Source organism: Anabrus simplex, chromosome 2 (genome assembly GCF_040414725.1).
Source record: "Anabrus simplex isolate iqAnaSimp1 chromosome 2, ASM4041472v1, whole genome shotgun sequence".
In the NCBI taxonomy this organism is placed as follows: domain Eukaryota; kingdom Metazoa; phylum Arthropoda; class Insecta; order Orthoptera; family Tettigoniidae; genus Anabrus; species Anabrus simplex.
This window is the reverse complement of record NC_090266.1, coordinates 620,316,894-620,342,307: the sequence shown is the minus strand read 5'-3', so window position 1 is coordinate 620,342,307 and position 25,414 is coordinate 620,316,894.

Sequence of the window (25,414 nt, the reverse complement as noted above, 5' to 3'; positions counted from 1 at the left end):
AGCTGGTACATATCTGTGTTAGAAATACAAATATTCATCCCAGCAGCCTTTCACAGTGTTATATTCCTCGTGCAGCCGTCTCTACGTACCGCATACATTGTTTCCTCCTTTTAATTTCCTGCCCCTACATTGTCCAAGAAATAGGCTATTACATAACTTCTCTGTTCTACCTGGTTAGTTCCGTTCCCTGGTTGGTGATTGTATTATCGTGTAATATTCATTTTCCCATTCCATTCAGGTTTCATCTCCCTCGTCTATAAATTTCTCTCTTATTACCACTGTCTCTGCATGGTGTAGGCAGCTTCCATCGATTTCCCACATCAGATACGGTGGTTCCCGTTTCTCACTTTATCGCTTCATTCTTAGAAACCTCCATTAGCCCAGAACGATCCCTGCTATTTCCCTTCGTTAATCCTTGTTAATATTAAGGGACCATTCCCTACTCCTTCTTTAGGGATTTCTGTTGTAGTCCTCAATGCAGCGCAGTTAGATGTTACTGCCTGACACTGAATCTCATTCAAGCATTACATACTGTACAACATTCATACCTTCCTTTGTAAATCCGTGACCGCTAGCGCCCATACTCATCTTTTGTAAAAGTAATGCTGTAAGTGGGGTGCCTTCGTGGCTCAGGCGGCAAGGAGCTGGCCTTTCAACGCTGGATTCCGTCGTTTAAATCCCGGTCACGTTATGTGGGATTTGTGCTGGTAAAAGCAGAGGCGGGACAGGTTTTTCTCCGGGTACTCCGATTTTCCCTGTCGTCTTTCATTCCAACAACACTCTCCAATATCATTTCAGTCATTAAATATTGTTCCAGGGGAGTGCGACAGGTTTCGACAGCCGGCAAAATTCGTATCCTCGCCGCTAGATGGGTGCTTCATTCATTTCATTCCTGATCCGGTCGAGTAACTAGGTACAGGTTGTGGATTTTCATATTCAATACTGTAAATGGATATGTAACAGAAAAGATTTTTAGTTATTCTTCTAAGTGAAGCTTGAACACTAAAACTCGAAGATATTGACATTAATATACAGAGTGTAACGCAACTCCGGATAAAACTGGAGGATTACTTTCTTTATTTGAGTCGGAAGTACATACAATCTAATAATATAACATGAAATTAAAATTAGACGCGTAGACTATGCGGATCATTCCGAGTTTACAGAGTTCCTGCCCAAAATTTAGTCACATCTACATGCAGCTAATATGACGGTTGTGGTGGTGGTGATGTTTTAAAAGTTGAAATGCGACTAGGTAATCATTCTCGCTAATATGACGTCCTTCACTACGCAGCTGGACGCGCAGAAGGTTCAGCAGATGAGATGTAGGGTCGTCTGGAGTTCACCACAACTACACTGATAAAATAATTAGAGGGACAAGAATTTATTATTATCATTCATTTATTTATTTTCCTTAAATTGTGCATGTAAAAACGAAGGGTGGTAGATGGAGAAAGGGCAATCCCCATATACATGGAAATGCCTCCATCCCCACATGCATGTTTACATAAACTCTACTGAACATCTACATATGTGTAGACAAATATAAATTTACATATTTATAGTCCAAACACTGTAATCTTAGAATAATAATTAATCTTGATTTATGCTATGCATATTAGGGTATGAAGACCCAGTCATTTATACCCTCACTCATACCCCTTGTATACACACTCACACCCGCACGCATACACATTCGCCCAATTTCAACTGTGCTACCACACATCATTCTTGAAATTCTAATTTATACAAGTTATATAAATCATAAATGGGGTTCTATTTACGTACACATTTTCTTTACTGCGTGGAGGACGGGGCAGAAGTTCTATTTTAGATGGAAAATTCCAGAGGCGAGCAGACCGTGCGTAAAATCCATTTAAATATGAAGCTGTTCTGGCGAGGGATGGAAGAAGAGTAACTGCTTGGCCTGTCTTAACAGAGCAGTAATTACGCTGCACGCAGTGGAAACGAAAGAAGTGTGTGTTGTCTCTTAAGGATATCTTAAGGAAGGCTACGTCTATTTGTTTACATAACGAGTTCTTTGGTAGCAATGACCCGGCTGTGTTTAGAGGGGTATGTTTGTTAATTGTACGTTCTGCTCGTTTGATCGCGTGTACCATGTAAGTAGCCCGTGATTAAGATACATACTGTTGCTCTTGTTCTTACGACATGTTTTAAGAACGACAGAAATCCTCCAAATTTCGTTGAAAAGCCATGGCTTTGTTGCAGTAGTCAAACGTATCGCGTTATGTCTCAGAATGAAATGGGCGAGCAATGTCTCACTCTGTCATCACCGAGCTCGATAGCTGCAGTCGCTTAAGTGCGGCCAGCATCCAGTATTCGGGAGATAGTGGATTCAAACCCCACTGTCGGCCGCCCTGAAGGTGGTTTTCCGTGGTTTCCCATTTTACACCAGGCAAATGCTGGGGCTGTACCTGAATTAAGGCCACACCTGCTTCCTTCCCATTCGTACGCCTTTCCTATCCCATCGTCGCCGTAAGACCTATCTCTGTCGGTGCGACTTACAACCAATAGCAAAAAAAGAACTCTGTCATCCAGCGAGTGTAAGTACAGAGTACGTCTCTATAATCTTTGTGTACGTTTTATCAGTCGAAATGAGGTATCTGAATGAGGCAGAACGTGTTCGGGCAGTGGCAATACTGCAGGAAGTTTGGACTATTCGTGCAATGTCTACGGAGCTTAATATAGTTGTTGGGAGAGTTTGGAAAGAATTGCGTGTAACTGGTACATTACACACGAAAGCCAGGGCAAGGGAGAAATCGTCGGCCTGAGAAGACCGATATGTGGTGAATTATGAATTGTTCTCTCCACCGGCCCTCTACGACTGCCCGGGACCTACAAAATGATCTGAGAGCAGCAACTCGTTGCAGTGTCACTAACCAAACGATATGCAACAGACCCCGAAAGACAGGTTTAAGACCAAGAAGACCTCATCAGGTTCGGCACAAGACAGATCGACTTCGACCTACTGAGGACAATAGGAACTGGCAGCTGCGTCAAAGGCGAAATGTATTGTTTACAGAAAAGTCCCGGTTTCGTCTAACACGGAGCGACGGACGTATACGTGTATATCGTCGTCGTGGAGAACGTTATAATGAAGCAGCAGTCCAGGAAATGCACAGACTTGGCTGCGGCTCAATCATGGACTGGGGTGGTATCGCAATTGATGGCCGATCAGACCTTCAGATAATCAGAGCCCGACATAATGCTCAGAGGCACATCAGTGAAATTGTACTGGATCACGTTATGCTCATTGCGCTTGTAATGGGTCCCCAGTTTATTCTGCAACACGGCAATGCGAGGGCGCATTCAGCAGCAGCCACCATGGAAACTCTACAGGAATTCGCGATTCGAACATTAGACTGCCCTGCTCCGAGTCCTGACCTCAGTTTCGTTGAACATTTATGGGATATGCTGGACAGACAACTTCGGGTCCGACCTGTAGCACCTCAGACTCTTGAACGACTCTCAGAGGTCCTTATTCACGAGTGGGACAATATTCTACAAGAAAGTGTTCGCAGACTTGTCAGTAGCATGCCTCGAAGATATAAAGCAGTAATATGGGCACATGGAAGGCCTACCAGATATTGAAATGTGTCTTTATGTGCTCTATGTGAATTAATCGAAGAATTTCCACTTTGGTTTACGACATTGTGTTGAATTCATGGTCATAGCACCAACATGTGTGATAAGAAGTGAACAGGATATGTCCATTTCAGTTAAATAAAGGTTTCATTTTCCAGATAAAATGTATATTTCACTCCAATCAATCCAGAAAAATTAATGCAGTTGTTTAAAACTTTGTCCCTCTAAATTTTTTTTGAGCATTGCATATAAGAATGTGTCGGTATGTAAATGCCAATTTCGTAAGTTCTCCCTGGATCTTGCAACTTCATCTCGCAATCTGTTCAAAGATTTCCAGGTTACACACTTCTCCGTGTGATCAGAGAATGAAGAAAATAATATTAGACCTATAGCAATATGGATCAAGATATTCATAATTGGAGTTACCCGAAACAATTCTTAGACTTGTTACATGTGTAACCGCGTTGTGTCCATCCCGTGGTGTAGGGGTAGTGTGGCTGCCTCTTACTTGGAGACCCCGGGTTTGATTTCCTGCCAGATCAGGGATTTTTACATGGATCTGAGAAGTGGTTCGAGGTCCACTCACCCTACGTGATTACAACTGAGGAGCTATCTGACGGTCTAGAAATCCAAGGGTTACGGCTAGAGGGTTCGTCGTACCGACCACACGAAAACTCGTAATATAAAGGCCTTCGAGCTGAGCAGCGGTCGCTTTGCAGGCGAAGACCCTTCTGGGCTCTTGCACCATTGGGTTTGTTTTTTTGCAAGCATATTGCGGATAAATTGATTTTAACTCCCAAAAATGATTCGCGTGACCTCTATTGGACCACATTCTGCAGAATGGAACCTCTTTGTAAACAAAAATGAATTAATGGTAGCTTATTGTTCCTAGAACATGACTCTGTGTTCTGCAAAAAAAGAATCACCCCTCATCCTGCATTTGAGCGCCATCTATGAAGGGAGTAACTAAACACTGGCAGAAAATTTACCATTTCGCTTTCTGCAGGAAGAATCCAAGTGGCTTGGTTCCTTTTAGCAGAAAAGGGAATTGGCTTTCTTCATGCAGGCTGCCTTGATTTTCGCAAAGCATTCCGGGATCAAACAGCAGATTGTTGTAGTTTTGTTGGTGTATTGTGGTAATATTTTCTTAAACACCAGATTAGTATACAACATATATTTTTTTACAATTGGTTTACGTCGCACGGACACAGATAGGTCTTATGGCGACGATGGGATATGAAAGGTCTAGGAGTGGAAGGAAGCGGCCGTAGTTTTAATTAAGATACAGTCCCAGCATTTGCCTGGTGTGAAAATGGTAAACCACGGAAAACCATCTTCAGGGCTGCTGACAGTGGGGTTCGAACCCACTATCTCCCGGATGCAAGCTCACAGTTGCCCGGCCCTAACCGCACGACCAACTCGCCCGGTTTTTATATGAATGGTAATATGAGTACCGATGATAGGAATGTGTTATGTGAAGTTCAAATTAGTACTGAAAATGAGGTTAGTATTATCAGTCTGTGTGATCTAATAAATTATTATATTGTGGCGAATATCTGCGCTAATAACGCAAAGTAGAGTACATTTGCATACAATTTGAAAATCAACTGTGGTTTTTTTAAGGATTTAAATACTTCAGAGCCGATAACAGGAAGTTCAAATGGTTATGACTCTGATAAAGACGAGGAGTATATTCCTGGTTCATCCAGTACAGATTCAACAGACACAGGTAACCCTCCTTCTACGTTCACAAGAGGAAGGAAACGGAAATATGGAATACCAAGAGAAGAAAATCGATTAAGAGGAACGGAAATGAAGAATATGTAAATTATAAAGGTGAGAAGGTGCAGAAGGATTTCAAGGATTTTATATATATTCTTGTTCAAATAAATGCCACGAGAGACTATCAGTAGATTTTCGAAAGCAGCGATTTGAGAAATTTTGGGAGATTAGTAATTATGCTGCTCAAGCATTGTTCATTGCTGCAAATGTTTCCGAATATGTTGTGAACAGACGATATGGTCCAAATACAAACCGTAGGTCATACTGACGATAGTACCACCTACGCTAGTTCGTCGTGTGTAGAGAGATGTCCTCACTTTGGCAGTATCGACAAAGCGTGGAGATATTGCACTAAAAAAAGTGATCGGATTCTATTACCGACAACAGAGGCAAAAATCAAGGTAGTAAAAATAAAATCTCTGACCAGAAGGTAGAAGAGGTTGTTGAGCATACATACACACATTACATACGTCATCATTATATAGACCTTTATGCCTTTCAGCGTTCAGTCTGCTAGCCTCTGTGAACGTACTGTATGTCGCCAAAATCCTCTATTTGCAACTAGTGTTGTGGCCTCATTTAGTTCTATACCTCTTATCTTTAAATCGTTAGAAACTGAGTCTAACCATCGTCGTCTTGGTCTCCCTCTACTCTTACCCTCCATAACAGAGTCCATTATTCTCCTAGGTAACCTATCTTCCTCCATTCGCCTCACATGACCCCGCCACCGAAGCCGGTTTATGCGTACAGCTTCATCCATCCAGTTCATTCCTAACTCCTCATCCCCTCATTCCGAGTACCCTTCTGCCATTGTTCCCACCTGTTTGTACCAGCAATCATTCTCGCTACTTTCTGGTCTGTTACTTCTAACTTATGAATAAGATATTCTGAGTCCACCCAGCTTTCGCTCCCGTAAAGCAAAGTTGGTCTGAAAACAGACCGATGTACAGAGAGTTTTGTCCGGAGCTGACTTCCATATTACAGAATACTCTTAATCGCAACTGCGAGCTCACTGCATTAGCTTTACTGCACATTGATTCAATCTCACTTACAATATTACCATCCTATATACTTGAAATTATCTCTCTGTTCCAGCTTTGTATCACCAATCTGATGTTCAGTTCTGTTGAATTTCTTACCTACTGACATCAGTTTAGTCTTCGAAAGGCTAATTTTCATACCATACTCATTGCACGCTTTTTCAAGCTGCAGGATATTAGACTGCAGGCTTTTGGCACAATCTGCCATTAAGACCAAGTCGTCAGCATAGGCCAGACAGATTACTACATTTACACCTAACTGAATCCCTCCCTGCCATTTTATACCTTTCAGCAGATGATCCATGTTAATTACGAACAACAAAGGTGAAAGATCACAGCCTTGTCTAAACTCTGTAAGAACCCTGTACCAAGAACTCATTCTACCATCAATTTTCATTGCAGCCCAATTATCAACATAAATGCCTTTGATTGATTTTAGTAATCTCCCCTTGATCGCATGGTCCCCCAGTATGGTGAATACTTTTCCCTCGGTACCCTGCCATATGCTTTCTCCAGATCTACGAAACATGTTGAGCAGATTAGGAAAATCCCTAAATACATTTCTCACTACAGAAGGGAACGTAGTGATGCCGAAGTTCTTCCACAAGACTTGACTTTACAGGACATGTATGAAGCATACAAGAAACATGCCCTTGAGCCAGTAAGCTTTTCAACCTACAGGAGAATATTCAAGAAGAGATTCAGTTTAAAATTCAAGAGTCTGAACAAAGGATACCTGTAGTGTATGTGATAAGTACATTGTCCAAATCCAAAACAGTAACACACAGGAAGAGAAGCAGGAATTAGAACACAATCAACGTATTGACTTAGCACAGGGGGCACAACAGCTTATGAGGAGTGATACGAAGAAGGCAAAAAATGAGGTTTCCTATGAATGCGTGACATTTAACATGAAAAAATCTTGCCCCTCCTAAGAATTCCCTCAAATGTCATGTTTTATAAGAGGCAGCTTTGGCTGTATATCTGAGGTGTTCATGCAGCGAAGAAAATCCAAGGCTATTGCTATGTGTGGACTGAAGTAACAGCCGGCAGAGGAGCACAAGAAGAACATCATGCTGACTTCAACACACAGAAAAAAAAGGGAATGTTATAGAGGAACTGATGTTGTGGTCAGATAGTTGCGGAGGAAAAATCGCAATATCAAATTGACCCTTATGCTTAAAGCTGCCCTAGAAGTACATCCATCACTAAAAGGAATTTGCATGCGGTTCCTGGTATCACGTCGTACCATTCTCTATAATGATGCTCATTTTTATGATATTAAGTCAGCACTGAAGCATCAACAAAGGCTGTATTAGCCCGAGGACTACGCAGCAGGCGTGAAGACATGTCGAAGGGAGAATCCTTTAGAAGTAACAAAAATGGATAGTTTTCATGCTAACAGTGACCTCGTAAAAGTGATAACAAACAGAAAAGTGGATACAAAGAACAACAAATTTTCCTAGTTGCAGATACATGAAACACTGCTGGAAAAAGACAAACCATTTTCCACTTTTAGGAGGAGCTCATTTTCCGGGGAGTATTCCGAGATTGACATCAAGAAGCGAAATGTTGGTCGACCAAGCTTGACTCTGTTTGACAAATTTGTACCATTGTGAGTGAATGGAAAAACAATTCCAGTCCGAAATCTTCTGGACATACAATCCATCATGGACTTAATTCCAGGAGATGTTAGGGAGTTCTACACCACATTGCTGGGAGATGAGAGTGTGGAGGACGATGCTGACAATTCTTCAGGGGCACCAGATTTTTAAACTGAATAATTGGCATGTCTACCACCTAATTCAGTGATTTACATAAAGAATAATAAGACAATAATAAACGATTATTATGGTTGAATCTCACAACACGTTACTTGAGTTACTAAAACAGAATTATTTTGAACTGTGAACCGTTCTGCAGAAAGGAATCATGCCACAACATTATGCAATATCTCATTTATGATGGCGCATCTGTAATCATACTTTTTGTGAAATGGAAGTCCTTCGGTATGCTTTTAGCTGACACAGCAATGAACTGCGCATCGTAATTTGGGAATACTTTATTAGAATGTGACTTTAATTGTAGTTTTCTCAGTTCAGTTATCTTGTGGCTTGGTTCCATTCTGCAGAAAGTGGTCCAATTATAAGTAGCCGTAACTGACAGGTTGTTTCATTATTATTGCAACTTGTTTAACGTCGAAGGTTTTCAACAATGGATGATAAAGGAAGGAAGCGGCCGTGGATTTCATAAATTGCCTGGTGTGGAAATGGGAACCATGGAAAGCCATTTTCAGGGCTGCCGACGGTGGGATGACAGGTTGTTTATTTGATGCTTCACGCATGATAGTGCTCCCATCTTTGTGCCCGCTAACACATCAATGCATGTTATCATGAATGCTGGATAGGCGGAGTTGGATTAAATTGCTTGGCCCCCACGCTCTCCTGATTTACATATTCTGGACTTTTTCCTGTGGGGGTACTTGAAGTATTTGGTGTATTTGACAGCAGTGGACGATGCAGCAACTCTCCGTGCTCGAATTGTGGATGCCTGCAGACAGTGTGCCCTACCACGGGCATTTTTAGTGTGTTCGGAACGCAGTGCGAAGATGAGCAGAGGACTGAATGTTGAACATTTCATATGGACATGCCAACAGTGTGTTCTGTCGGGTGTTGAAGACGTATTTAGTGCTCCACCATTCATGACACATGTTAACAAATGTAATTGTAAGAGTAAGATATGTTGGAGGGATATAAATTTGACTATTTTAACACAGGATATTCTAGTTCCTCTGAGATGAGAACCACAGAGACTCTGAAGAGTACGTAAATCATTCAGCATATACTTACATTTATGTTAGGAGTAAAGCAAGGGGCTGGATAATCAGAAATTTACCCAGGTCATGCTGACACTACCCGACATTAGAAAAAGCATACTGCCGGACTGAGTGGCTCAGACGGTTGAGGCGCTGGCTTTCTGACCCCAACTTGGCAGGTTCGATCCTAGCTCAGTCCGGTGGTATTTGAAGGTGCTCAAATACGTCAGTCTCTTATCGGCAGATGTACTGGCACGTTAATGAACTCCTGAGGGACTAAATTTCGGCACCTCGGCGTCTCCGAAAGCCGTTAAAAGTAGTTAGTGGGACGTAAAGCAAATAACATTATTATTATTATTATTATTATTAAAAAGCATACTGTAGAATTGATTTCTTTTCATTGTCAGCTGTGCACGGGTAAAGCCCACACTATTAACGTGTGCTTAGGTAATGCTGGCTCATAAGAAGAGTACTGCGCTTATTAAACAAACCAGGCATAATCTTGTTTGTGGTTATTTGTTAGCTTACTCAGTATATCTTAGCACCCTATCTTTTGTTTCATATTTTACTTTATTATTATCTCAATCTGTACGACGCGCAGGTCGCCTACAGGATTCAAATAGAAAGACCTGCACCTGGCGAGCCGAACCCGTCCTGGGATATCCCGGCACTAAAAGCCATACGACATTTCATTTTCATCTCAATCTGTGCCAGAAAGTTTATATTTAAGGGAGAAAAATAGATATACGTGATACAGTGCAAACATTTTAAGGGCCTGAGTGAAATAATGAGTTCATGCAAAGTTAATTTTATAATTTGTGATCATGTTTTAAAAATTACGTTAGTCTCTCAACTTATTTCTCTCGTTTTCGGTTGTACGTAAGTTTACTGTATTTTCCTTAGCATTACTTATTTCTGCTTCATGTTCTATTTCCATTCTTTTTTAACCCCAATTTTCAACGGAAGCTTTACGTTTACTTGAATGTTTTCAACCAAAGAGGGTTGGATGGACCGCACGTCACTCAGGTAAAGCTGTTTCTCAGTTTAATATGATAAATTTTATTCAGGGCTTTTGCCTAGTACTGGGTTTACCCAAGTGAGTCTTGATCTTCCCAATTCCCATGCTTTATCCATAATATAAACCGTGTATATAATAATTTGGAATGGCATAATGGTACAAGGTTCACATTCATTAATCAGGGCTAAGTTATATAAAAATAGGAATAAACAAGAAGTGAAATGTTGTAGGTTAGGACCTTGGTCAACTAGCATTAGTAATAGTGGAATTCCAGGATGTTTAACCATTTCACAGCTTCATAACTGGGCCTTATGTATGTCCCGCACTGTTCCACGGAACTTCTCAAGTGGGCAATAGCAATGTAATTGATCGTCTGAAGCACGTTTAAACAGCCACAGTAAGGGTTCTCAGTTATCTTACACTTACATTTCCAGAATTAGCACGTACCAAGTTGACGCAATTTAGTGACAAACACATTTTTATGGGTAGGTTGAATCCAGGAGGTCGATTAACTGGATCAAGTATTAAGCCTAGTTTGCCTGGTTTGAGATGAACTTCTTGTAACGCCAAGTTCGCCTTGACAAATCTCTCCTCAAGAAATCATAAAGGTAATTAATTAAAGCAGCTGGCTTTCGTTTTGTTTCGTACTTATGTCAATTCAATGTACAGGGTTATACACCTAAGATGTTAAACGGAAATAACGTCTAAACCATTAAAGATATCGGTATTCTGTTTTCATGTTCGTAAATGACACACAGAGGCTTGTAAAATAGCGTGCTACGTGTTCTCATGCGGTGATTAATAACATAGATATTGATACTAACTCCATATTTTTAAATCGAACGGCAAACATTCATACAGCTTATCTAAGAGTTCAACTGCGTCCAAGTTCAAATATGTAAGTATTTTCAAAATCGGATAGTTACTTTTTGAGGCATCAATAAGAACAGCATGCGCGGTTTTGCATGCCGCATCAGACAGCATGCAGTCAGGCAAGGACATATTGACGCGCAAGCAGTTTCCTGGGTGTGATTCCAGCCAGAGAATGGATACCAGGCATGTAAACATATCGTACACATGTGATGGGTTCGCAAAGTGTGTCTGATAGGCGAACTCATGACAGGACATGGTGGGTTGATAGTTTTAAAGGGAATAAATTAATTACTTTGATTTGGTACCTTTGAGATAGTCCACGGCCGACGTCCATTCCTAATCCTTCCCATTCCCATCCGTTGGGAATGACGCCAAACTGAGCGCAAACCCTTGCATATGGATTAAAAAAAAAAAAAAACAATAAACATTAATCTCCATTCCCCATTGTGTTCGTCAGTCAGACAATAACATTGCACGTCCAGGGCACGTTATGGTACATCACATTATGTGTACAACAGTTTACAGTACATACCTGGTATCCGTTCTGTGGCTGGAATCAATGCCAGGGAATAGCTTGCGTGCCACTACGTCCTTGGCCGGCAGCATGCTGTCTGACGCGGCACGAGAAAGCCCAAATGCGGCTTTTATTAATATCTCAAAAAGAAACGGTATTTCGAAAATACTTACATATTTGAACTTGTACGCAGTTGAAATTTTAGGCCAACTGTATGTATTTGTGTCGTTCTATTTAAAAATATGAAGTTAGTATCAATATCTCGAATATGAAAAGAGAATACCGATATCTTTAATGGTTTAGACGTTATTTCCGTGTAACATCTTAGGTGAATAACCCTGTATTCTCTCTTCTGCTGTTGGTTCCATATACTAGTAATGCATAAGGTTACATTTTATACACATATACATGTACTCTAACAGCAGAGGTTGTAAATGTAAAGTAAATGGCTCTATAGACTATCACGAGATAGCAGGGAACTCTACTTTCAAATGGCAGAACGTGCAATGTTGCTTCAAGCTGGAAGTACTCTGTGGGGCTTAACCTTCAGAGTGCTATTGAGAAAACAGTTCGTCATGGGTAATGTTATTGACGAAACGGTTCGCCGCTACGGGCACACCTTTTTCGTTCAACCTTCCAGCTGTTTCAGGAGTACTAAGATGGCCATACAATCGTACACCATTATCAGCTTCTCTTCTTCAGGCGCCGTATCAGTGGACGGCTGTTCGTTCATTGTAGTGTTAACTTTGAAGACGCTAGGCTTGAGTCGACCAGTTTCAAGAGTTTTCCGATGGCAGAGCTGTCTTCAGAAAACATTTATTCATAAGAGCAGCATACAAGCGAAGAATACCCATTTGCTAGTGTGCGTACGAACTGGATTTCCGTCAAATCAGTTAATTCAGGAGCATGGCGAAGACTTGAATTTGCTGTGAGCTTGCATCCGGGAGATAGTAGGTTCGAATCCCACTGTCGGCAGCCCTGAAGATGGTTTTCCGTGGTTTCCCATTTTCACACCAGGCAAATGCTGGGGCTGTACCTTAATTAAGGGCACGGCCGATTCCTTCCAACTCCTAGGCCTTTCCTATCCCACTGTCGCCATAAGACCTATCTGTGTCGGTGCGACGTAAAGCCCCTAGCAAAAAAAATAAAATAAAAGACTTGAATCGTCCTTGGCAAACATTAAGCGACCAGTGAAACAAAATGATAAGTCCGATTGTAAGCGTTCTGCTCTGATTATGATAATTACATATAGATTCTTCTATCACTGAATTCCTTCCCATGTGTTGTTACTACCTTTCCAATATCAGGAACAAAGTCTGTCAGCATAGTGCGTTCATTTCCATATCGTTTCCCACATAGCTGACTATCTTATCAAATAATTCAGAATCAGCGTCAGCGTTACCCTTTCTCGCTCTGTACACTAAAAAAATCCTTAATCTTTAGAGATGATCCTTACATCCAGAATTTCATGTTTGTCGTCTTTAACATTTTTGTAGCTTACAAATTCTTCTTTCACCAGAATGAATACTCCCCCTCCTACCATTCCCATCCTATCTCTACGATACACACACCAGTTCCGTGAAAAACTATTCTGCATCCATTCTCATCCATGATCCAACTCCTAATATAATATCTGTTAATTATATATCTATTAAATTACTTAATTCTATTACTTTCTTTACAATATTTAAACAGTGCTACAGTAACATTTTTTGCATCCTTACTTGACTTCCAGATTCCTGTACCGTTATTACCGCTCCCTAGATAAACCCGTTTCCCTGAATGTACCTCCCTATAACCATTCTAAATAAATTTCCTAACTTATACGTACCACTACGGTTTAAGTGAAGGACATCTGAGCGTAGATCCCTTACTCTTACCCACCCATTAGGATCTAGAAATCTCACTCCCAGTTTCCCACAAACCCACTCCATAGTCTCATTCAAACCCCCAATCACCTTCCAGTCAGTATCCCTTCTCCACAGTATTCCACTGATAACAATCTCCGCTTCCTTAAACTTCACCCGTACAACATTTACCAGATCCCACACGTCCCCAAATACGTCGTTGGTACCAACGTGAAACACTACCACCTTCTCCTTTCCCTCCTCCTTCTTTTCTACTTTCCTCAACACCTGCCTTAATCCAATTCCTGGGTAACACTCTACCCTGGTTCCCTTCCCTACACACACTTTCCACACACGTCTAACAATGGAATTTCCCATGACCACAGCCTCAAACCTACCCACCTCCTTTGATCCCCTCCTCTCCTGTTCAGCCCAATCTTTCCTCACAGCTGCAGAAGCTACTTCCTCCTCCCTTTTCTCCCTCCCATTACCCTGTTCTCCCTGTATTTTCCTATACTCTACTGTACATTTCCCTTTCCTACATTTTCCTTTCCTCCTACTTCCACACTTCGCAGCAACAGTTCCCTGTTCCTCGTCTTCCCTCTGTTTTTCTACCTGCAGTGACTCGTACCAATTTCTCACAGGCACCTGTCTTGAATTCTGATCCTGAATAGAGCACTTAACCTGCAATCTCTTTCCCCTTAAAACATTAGACCACCTGTCTTCCACAATCCCCCCTTTCCTTCCCATCCCTCTTTTACACCTACTGTATTCTGTACATTCTTTGAGGAAACCCTACCTTCCTTCCTGTCCTCTAAGGGATTCCTAATTATGCCCTCAAACTCTCCAACTCCTCCCTCATACTCCATAATGCCGGACCACACCCACAGTTCCTACACTATCATTCCTTAGCCATTCTTTACGGAATAATGAAAAGAAAAAAAGAGAAAATAACTTATTCTGTGCACAAAAAAAGTAAAGGAAAGAAAGATTTTCTAGGATAGTACAAAAAGATCACACGACAATAAAGTAATTAATATACTACTGAGCCGTATCCTGCCGGCCCATAATAATAATTAGAATATTATTTGACCCAATATGTAAAATTTATTCATAAAAGTTACAGTCTAACATGTTAAAGCATCGTATCCCAAGATAGTTGATACCGGATGTTGAGCAAGACAGTGAGTCGCTGGACATCGCTTCATATTTCCGTATGACCGTGAGAAAGGATAGCGTAACCAAGCGCTGGCAAAGATCGACACGTGTATTAGATGCTGACCAAGCAATATATTTCAGCCAATGGGAAATTAAGGACTTGGGAAACATGGAGGCCACACCGCGCCAAATCTTAATTCCAGGATGACCAACGTGCTCAGTTGCTAAAGTCAGTTTCTGTTGATAATCGGGTTTCCACAGTTTCAGAAGTCAGATATATTTGGAAATGTAATATAAAAATTGGTGGAAGCGATTTGCTAGTGTTAGAGCTGTGTTTTGTGAATATATCACAAATAGTATTGTGTCATCATATACGACGAATTCTCTGATTGGTGGTTGGTTCAGACACCCGGGAACGCCATTATTGATATGGCGTCACCAAAGCCTCCTCAGTGACCTTAGCTCTGAAGAGCGTCACTCTGTGTTAAATACTTGGATAGTGCGGAAGCATAAATTCTGAATTGGTGATCGTGATTCCAGTAACAGTATCTGGTTCTAAATGATATCTTAAATTGTGTAGTTGGAAGATTTTTACTGTTCTTAAGTAAATGGAATAGTATATTTTGGCAGAGTTTACTTTCAATATATAAAGACGGTGTTTAGTGACCGCTGAGTAACTAGTGTAGTGGAAACGTGCTATTGTTTCACTATTCCGCGACGGGCGCGTTTCGCGATGAACTTCCGTAACGAACCGTGTGCTGCTTTTAAAACTGTATTCTCACCCTTTAAGTGAAGTGTATATTATAAATGGATCGGTGTGTTTAGCTGATCTTTTAAAGAGAAAGGGTATTTCGGCTCGTAGCATTGAGCAGCGAAGATATTGTCAACCAAAGTCTTCTGTGTTCCAGTGAATATTTCCAGCAAGATGATGGCTACAACCGTAGAAGAAGGAAGTGTATTCCCACATGCTAATACTCTGATTGACATGGAGTAGATCACTAAATTAGCAGGGATGTAAGCTGCTATCCTGGTATCTCGAGAGTCGTCATGTAAATACAGTAAGGCGCATGTGTTATTTATGGCATGATATGTAAATTATGTTAAGGTACTAGGGCAGTGTAGATAGGACTTTTAATTTCATGTAAAGTAAGCCTGACGGCATGCATTTATTTGATTTTGTGATTATAATAGTCTCGGATACGAGAGTAATGCATGTTTATTTTATTTTCATTTTGCTTTATGATTAGATGATTGGGAAAATGAGGGATTGTTAGGATCAGTTGTTGTTTATTTGTGTATGTTACTTAGTATAGGATATTCCGAGTTTTCCTTAAATATATGATAGAAGGGCTAGATTGACAGGTTCATCTTTATACAACGTTAAACACGTATTAGTTCATTTTATTTCGGTTATTCAGAGAGACAGATATAGCTATTCTGCATGATGCATGGTTTTACAGAAGCTGACAGAAGGAGCTGCAGAACGTCGTTGTTAAAATAAGATCTTTGAGTTAAGTTGGATTCTGTTTTACCTGATGGTCTGTAAAGGACACGAACTGCGTCTCATAATGTGGAAGGCCAATGGGATTCATGAGAGATAATGAGATAAAGATTGGATGCTGAATTACAATGTATTGGTGCAGGCTGATTGTATGCCTGATAAGATAAAGAGTATTGTGCGGGTGTGTGTGCCTGCCTAGTGTCTTCTGAGTGTATATTGTGATCAAAATGGACAGTATTAATTCCAGACTATTGAGTCTGATAATATTCAATGGTAAAAGCATGCTAAGAAGGTATGAATATACGTGAGTTTCCGTGTAGCCGGCGAAAAGCGTTATCTCATGGCAAGCTGATTTCTGGCCTGTGTTTATCTGTAGGTGTGAAGGAGACGGTACTTCCTTATGACCGCCCCGGGAGACAGAATCTAAACTTTAGCATAGTGTTGAGTTCAACATTTCTTTTCAGCTCGTAATCTACCCGGAAGTACATGACGGATGACCGCGCTGTTGAGCGCTTAAATGCAGCAGAAGGAGGCAATGTTGCCCATTGCTTTCTTCATGATATCAAGGGTTATTTATATGTTTTTCTCTTACAGGATGATGTTTTACATTGTTATTTGTGATTGTATACCTTGTCTCGTTGTTTTAAAAGGGAACAGCCCGAGTGCTGAAGTATTGATGGATTATCTAGTTCTGTCGAGATCTTTTGTAGTGAACCGGGTTTCACATTAGAATCTGTGTAGCATTTAAGACTTTACTCGATATCCGATGTATATAGATGTGTCTAGTTTGATTATTTAAATTGTTGTAAATATAGTGTAGGATTTGCCCCTAGTATTTTGCATAAATTACATAGCGTCCATTGCGTCTTAATTATTTTCCTTTTCGTCGTAACTTTTCTTTATAATGTAACTTTTATTTAACGGTAACATTTCGGCGACTCTCGGAACTAACTTAACTTTGGAAACCGTATCGTTGTGATGCGATAGTGTGTAACTCCATACGGAAATACCTAATGTCAGTGTTTGCGTACGCTTGTTGTCATAAAATATAAATATTGGACTATAAGAAGAAGCTCAGTCTTGATGTATATAAGTGTTCTTTGTTGAACTTGATTTTGATGTCAAATTTGGTATTATCATTCAAGTAACGTTCTAATTTTGACTTATTTCTAATATTTTGATTCATTTTTTTACAAATTATTTTTTCTTGATTTACTTGTTTTCTCGTGATATGATCGGGGATATTTATCAATAAATCCATCTTACCCCCTATGATTCCTTCTCATTCGTGTTATATCTCCATTTCCTGTCATTGATTGGTATTTTAGAGTAGAACTTCGACTTTTTATCCTGACCCAACCGACAACCAACCCACACTCTGCCCAACCCTGAGTTAGTCGGATGTTCTTACAGGAATGGAGGCATCGTCCTAGAGGGTATTTACCCCTGGGTATGGTACACTACAACAGTACAAACAATACTACTTTGTCGTCCTATATTTTACCCTACAACACTCTAACTGAATGAACACTGCCGTTAGTTACTGAATATCGAACGCAATACAAGAAAATTACACAATTCTAAACTGCAGTTGAGCCTATCCTACTTACAACAACAGATACTTCTACTACACAAATATTTCGCAATAATAAAATGAGTACGCTAATTTTTAATGAGATACTACAATACACTACAATTTTTAAACTACGTTCAGACGTACACTAATTGCAATAGGTTATTACCAAGCACAAACAGAAATAATAATAATAATAATAATAATAATAATAATAATAATAATAATAATAATAATAATAATAATAATAATAATAATAATAATAATAATAATAATAATAATAATAATAATCGTATGGCCTCAGCTACCGTGTGCAGACATTTCGATTTGACGCCATCTGGCTGTCTGCTCGTCAATTTCGACGTTCCGTTTTACTCTAGGTCCGCTAGATGTCAGACAGAGTAAACCGGATCTCTCTTGGGCGTCTATGGCTGAGATTTAATTAATTTTGTCAGGTAAATACCAAATGTATCACCAGAGATCTTTTACATGCCGACATCGTACGACATGGAGTGTCGAATGGACTTTTTTCCGCCCTTCAAAAATCCGACTACCTCTGCCGGGTTTCAACCCGCTATCTTGGGATCCGGAGGCCGACAGAAATAAAAATTGCACATAAAATTTGAAATTCGCAAGAACTACTCAAGGATTACCAACAAAGTTAAATGAGTAGACAGATTATTATTATTACTATTTTATCCTATTATGCTGTAATAGAAATGAAAACTGCCCTTTAGTTAAATGTTGAAGTGTCGAAGGGGTTACCATACACAGAGATACACACGAATATAACAAGCAAGATACTATCTAATATACCGTATCTACACTACAATTCTCAACTGAAATGTGGTTATCTGATTATTACAGCTGTTAGATTATTATTATTATTATTTTCCTTAAAGCGAGGGACAGAGAATAAAAGTGGCCTTAAGTGCTAAAAAATAAGAGGTTGTCTACAATAATTTCTCAAAAACTTCTGTCAAAACTACGCCGGAGCTTGAAATGCAATTATTGGGATATAGGAATTTTAGTATTTTAGCTAACCGCTCGTAAATACTGAAAGCCCGAGGTTGCGAAGTATAAATTACGGACACTAGAACTATCTACTCAGAACTAAACTTGATCGGAATACAGGAATCAGCTGATTTTTATTTATATGTTTTCGACTACACTATACCCTTTGTTTACGGCTGTAGCCAACAATGCAATATTTGAATACGAAGAGCGACAATAATCGATAACAATACAACGAATGTTAACTATTTCTCCAGTGAAATACTGTATATTCTGTTCAAATCTTTTCTTTAAACAAAATTTACAAGCGTATTGCTTAATTTAAAGAAATTATGCTCTTCGTGATAGGTGAAAAGTTGAGCTGCTATGTGAAATATCCTGTCTATTACCTGCTCTAATATAAACGCTGCGGAAGTTACAACTCCTTCTAATATCCCGTCTTTGAAAGTATTATTTCAACAAACCTTCTGATATTTAAATAATAAATTAAAATATATATTTCTTCCTTCACGCAGTCCTAACCTACAACTTGTAACCTAGCGAACGCCTACGGAACTACTCAGTGTAAAAATATAAACAAATACCACTAATCTCAATTACTACAAACAAACAAACACTAAACACTAATATTTGTGGAAGTAAATGTACCACATACACGCACAATTAGCTAAATTTCTACAAGTATTAACTAATTTATCAGTAAGAGAACACAGATCTCTTGGAGAAACCAGCCACTCGCTCTCATTCGCAACAATGGACAATCCTGTTGAAACACGCTATTATTTCGTTTAATTTTTATGACACTCCTAACGCTTTTTAGATCGTTTCAAATTGTATACTTTTATATCAATATAAAAATAAAACTTGAAGGAATTGTGGGGTTAAATTAATGGGGGACAGCGTGATTACCTTAGTGCCTTACCGGCTGGCTTCCAACCCAGAAGGTTGAGATACAAATTCCAATCGATCCTGGGTTGAAATTTTCATTTCAAAACTCGCGTAGTATCAGAAGGGTATCCGACCTTAAACCCCACCACCAAAACCAAAATGAGCCTGGGTGGGATCAGCGATCCCAGAAATAGCTGGGATAAGCTGAAGACTAAAAATGTGGAGTTAAAACAATGGGAATACAATGAGTAAAATCACCATCCATGCCAGGGTAAGGTGAGTTTCACATTTTATTTTATGTATTCATTTTTAGAAGGTCTGTGTAGAGTAGGAATATGAAAAAACTCCATTTCCAGATAGTAACGAGACTGGAGGAAACTGTGGAATTTAATGAGCTGACGTGGGGAACACTCCTAGACGTAGAAGATGCTTTCGACAACGCATCCTTTCACTCTATGACCACCACGGTCAGGGATCCTGGACTGAATGAAGCATCGTGTAGGTGGACGAGTCAATTCTCCGAAACAGAGTGGTTTAAGTGTCTTCTCTTTTCCCACCTCGTTTTTTACTTTCCAGCGGCTAGACTTATTGGCGGCTGTCCGCTTGGAGGAACGTTATGTCCTCTGCTGTGGAATTTCGCCGTAAGTGGACTGCTGAATATTGTCAGCAGTCTAGAATATCTTCGGCAATGCTGAATATATTTTTACCCTTGTGCAAGGCAAATTCACGAACACCGATAAGGAACGAATGCAAAAAGCACTTAACGTTGCTTCCAAATGGGTACAGAATGAGGGACTTAAAATAAGCTCTCATAAAACTGCAATACTTCCTTCAACAGGAGAATACGCTTAGAAAAATTAGGGGCTCTATTTCTGAATGGTGAAGAAATTGGAATGTTGGGTGAGGTTAAGTACTTGGGTGTTATTCCCAGCTTACCTGGAACAAACATTTTAAAAATATTTACAAAACACTCATATCCACCTTCATGGTAACTAGCCGTATGTATTGTAATAATGTGGACCAAGACCTAGTATGATCGACTGGTTGCATACGGTGCTCCAGTCTCATGGACTAAAACGTACTCTAGTTCAGCTAAGCAATATTCCTGGCTATTACTGGAGATTTCAGAACAACCTCAAGTGCGTCACTGGAGGTGCTATTGAACCTAATTCCACTTGATGTATTAATCAAGGGAGAGGCCAGCCTAGCACTCCAGAGAATGCAACATGGCTTGAAACCAAACATTCCGAATTCGGTGTCAGGAATGTTTGCTATAAGGGAACTTGTATGCGATCCCATACTAAATAAGCAGTCAGACTACACAACCTAAAATATAATTTCAGTATGAAATTTAAGGTCATCATTGACACATGTTAATGGAAAATACAGCCTGTCTATCCTCAGGGTTCGTTGATCTGGATACTGAGCCACACCCTCTCTAACTAAAGGACACACACAGTGAATCATGACCATCGTAGGGAAACAAATTTGCCGTGGATCCCCGATCAGGAAGGGCGAAAGACATAGCCCTGAGCTGAAAACGTTATTCTCCTCAAACAATTAAAGCTAACAACTAACACTACTAGAGTAAAAATCCGTATAAATGATAGATGAGAATTTATTGTAATGTAACGTAAATCAAAGGGATTAATTAGATGAAATAACCAGTAATAATAACAAGGTAATACATACATATTCGGCGTCAGCCAAAAGATAATCGTACCAAGGTCTCGTGACCTCATCTTTTCTTACATGCATAGGGCACAGTTACTCTTGAGATGATAGAATTTATTCCACCACTGACCTCGCTACTAAAAACTGCGAGCTGAATATCATTAACTCAATCTTTATTCAATCTTTCCTTCGGCGAGGAATAGAAATGCAATTTCAAGCGTGGGAGTCATTTATCCATATCCCCCCTTTTTTTAACAATACCCCTCTCATATCGATTCCCACACACCAAGGAGCAGATAAAATAATAAAGTGATTAAATCAGAAAACTGCCGGACCAAGGAAATAATCCACGAGGGGCAAAGACAATGCTCCATGGAGCAATGAACGCAAAGCAAAACAATAACAGAAAACATGGACCTGCACACGGCCATGAAAGAAATAAACCAACATGGCGAGCTCCAGGTCGTAAACAACTAGGATGCACACCATACAAAATAAAGACTTCGCACCCAGGAGAAAAGAGGCGCGATAGGGAACAAATAGGCATAAATTCAACAGACCGATACGTCATCTTTGCACTCATCTCATTCATGTACACATTCATTCAATCACGCGATCCTTTTGCCCCCAAAGGCAAATAATTCCGGCAGATTGGTGCGAGTAAATAAAATCAAGGCAACTCGTAGAGTGCAGTTCAACATTTCATCAATAAGGTCTCACGTCAGTAGTAGATATATAGCCCACCTAGAGCAAATGACAGTAGGACGTTTGTGACCCCACGGTCACGCGTACATCCATCACCAACATACTGCGTACGGCTAGAATAGACCTGGCCGACACACAGACCATACCTCCAAATAATGGCAAAATGTTTCATCGAGAAATTCATTTAAAATAATCAGAGACCAGATTTTGAAGCACCACAATCACCTACACAACTCATACACATGCCATTCTCGCCTCGAGTACCGAGATGGACTTCGGTCGGCCATAATAAAAAGAAAGTTAATACATCAAATGATATAACTTTAAAACGTCACATTACCGTCACTATCATACGTCGAAGCATGCAAATGATACAGTAGTTTTGCATAGATTTCAACTTATAAAACCACCATATGAAAAGCAGAAAAGCCGCTCCTGTGTGTGTGTGTGACACATCTCTTCCTTCCCCAGCATAAACAGCCCAACATTTACTTCAAGGAGAGATATTAAAAAGGTCTCGCCGAGAAGAGATCCTTCACGCTCGCGACAGAGGGAGCTGCCCTCTGTCGACAGAAGGTTGAAATACAACAACTATTGGAACAGCCAGATACCTACTCTTGGAGACATCGGTATAATCACATTAGAAACCATGCTAAATTAGCATGTTTCAATACAGACGGATCTATAGCAGACCTGGGAGCAGGTTCTGTGGTATATAGAGTTAACCAAGATTTATGAACACCTCCTTGGGTAAATCTGCTACATCAGAGGTTGTTAAGCTATTATGAGATTGTACCCCTCACTCATGGCTAAAACTTCAATCTATTCCCACGAAAAAAATCCCCAAATGATATATTTAAAATATGAGTAAATGAATAATCATTCAGGTATGTTAATTTATTATAAACCATTATTTTAAACACACATCGTAAATAAGACGATACTGTTGAATTAAATGTATTCTTATAACACACCGCAAGAAATTTAAAAGTTTGTGTCTGTATCAAGTATAATACAATGGTTAAAAGGCGATACAGGATACTCGTTTGTATGAAGTTTTACAAAACGCTAGATTTTAGCCCAAATATCAAATTAATAAATAAGGATGAGCAATTTTCGATCTTAATCCTGGAATTTAGAGATTGCGAACCGTCAACATTTCAATGGGATGGGTGTGCCTGCAAGGCGTGACACTGTTTTCTGATGTGCCGTAGCCCAGGCGAAACTTTCAAACGAAGCGTGTCTCCATAAATATATAAAAAATCCATGGTACTACAGCCCTTGAAGGGCCTTGGCCTACCAAGCGACCGCTGCTCAAGCTGAAGGCCTGCAGATTACGAGGTGTCGTGTGGTCAGCACGACGAATCCTCTCGGCCGTTATTCTTGGCTTTCTAGACCGGGGCCGCTATCTAACCGTCAGATAGCTCCTCAATGCTAATCACGTAGGCTAAGTGGACCTCGAACCAGCCCTCAGGTCCAGGTAAAAGTCCCTGTCCTGACCAGGAATCGAACGCGGAGCCTCCGCGTGAGAGGCAGGCACTCTACCCCTACCCACGGGGCCGGCTCCGTAAATACATATTTAACTTTCTTCTTCTTCTTCTTCTCCTTCTTCTTCTTGTGTTCCGGCCTTCTAAGGACCACGTTACAATTTCAATTGTTCCTCCTTAGTTGTTCTTTACTTTTCTTCCAGTATTCCTTCATTGTTTCACTGTGTTTCTGTTTTTTTCCTGTCTTCAGTCCACTTTGTGCCGGTTTTCTTTTCCTTCCTCCCTTGGAATCCTTCCATTTGTAAGACTTTCTTCCTAAAAATCTTTCTTTCCAATAATTCTTCTTCTCGTATGTTGTTCCTTTCCAGGTCTTTCTTGACTTCTTGAATCCAGGTGGTAGTTGATTTCTCTTCCCTAAGGTACTTGAAGATTCGTTTAGTTAGTCTATTGTCATCCATTCTATAAATGTGTCCAAGAAATAGCAATCTCCTTTTTATTGTTTCTGATATGTTTTCTACGTTCTGGTAAATTTCATTGTTACTTCTTAATTTCCAAAACTCTGCAATTCTTACAGGACCTAATATTTTCCTTATAATTCTTCTTTCTAATATTTCTAATTTATCAAGCTTGTAGTTCAGTGCTAGACATTCACTGGCATAAAGGCATTCTGGTTTCACTACTGTGTTGTAGTGCTTTATTTTAAGTTTTATTTATTTATTTATTTATTTATTTATTTATTTATTTATTTATTTATTTATTTATTTATTTATTTATTTATTTATTTATTTATTTCCATATTTTAAACTTTCTTCAATTTCTTCCCGAAGGCTGCTCGCGTACCCCACCAAAAGTCGATGACTTGGTACGCGTACCACAGTTTGAGAACCACTGTGCTACAGTATTCCAGACTGAAATATATGCAATCCTGCAGTGCGCATATGAAAACAACCGAGTAGCTTGTGTATGCAAACAGATTCTTATATTTTAATACATCCTAGCGGCACTTAGTGTTGTAGTAAGATCGAGCGAGTTGGCTGTGCGGTTAGGGACGCGAAGCTGTGAGCTTGCATTCGGGATGTATTGGGTTCAAACCCCATTGTTGGCAGTCTTGTTTTATCCGTGGTTTCCCTTTCTTCACACCAGACTGTACGTTAACTGACGCTTCGGCCGATTCCTTCCAACTGCTAGCCCATCGCCGCCATAAGACCTCTCTGTGTCGGTGTGACGTAAAGCAAATTGTTGTTATAATAAGTCCCAAATTGACTTCTAAACTGGTAGAAGAATTACTCAGTACACTGTCGAACCTTGGAGAATACTATGACGTTAATCTGTTGTGGGCTCTGGGTCACAGAGGCATTGAGGGACATGAAAAAGCTGACGAGCTTGCTAGACAAGGAACGAAATCGTGCTTGCTAGGACCAAAACCAGCACTTGCAATGCCTAGGTGTTCCATCAGGGAACTTATCAGGAGCTTTTCAAAGGCCGAATATTTCCGGTTTTTTTCTTGCTAGTGGCTTTACGTCCCACCGACAAAGATAGGTCTTTTGGCGACGACGGGATATGAAAGGCCTAGTATTGTGAAGGAAGCGGCTGTGGCCTTAATTAAGGTACAGCTTAAGCATTTGCCTGGTGTCAAAATGGAAAACCACGTAAAACCATCTTCAGGGCTGCCGACAGTGGGACTCGAACCCACTATCTCCCAGATGCAAGCTTACAGCTGCGCTTCCCTAACCGCACGGCTAACTCGTCCGGTCGGAATAGTTCAGAAGGTAGAACGCAACAACAACTATCAAATACAAGAAATATTTTTTTTAAAGGAAGGCGTTAGAAAACAACTGAAACACTATTTAAGTGCAGTAAAACTTAGTTATTACTTATAGTATCACTCGTCAAAGGACATCCACCTTTGAAGAAGCACT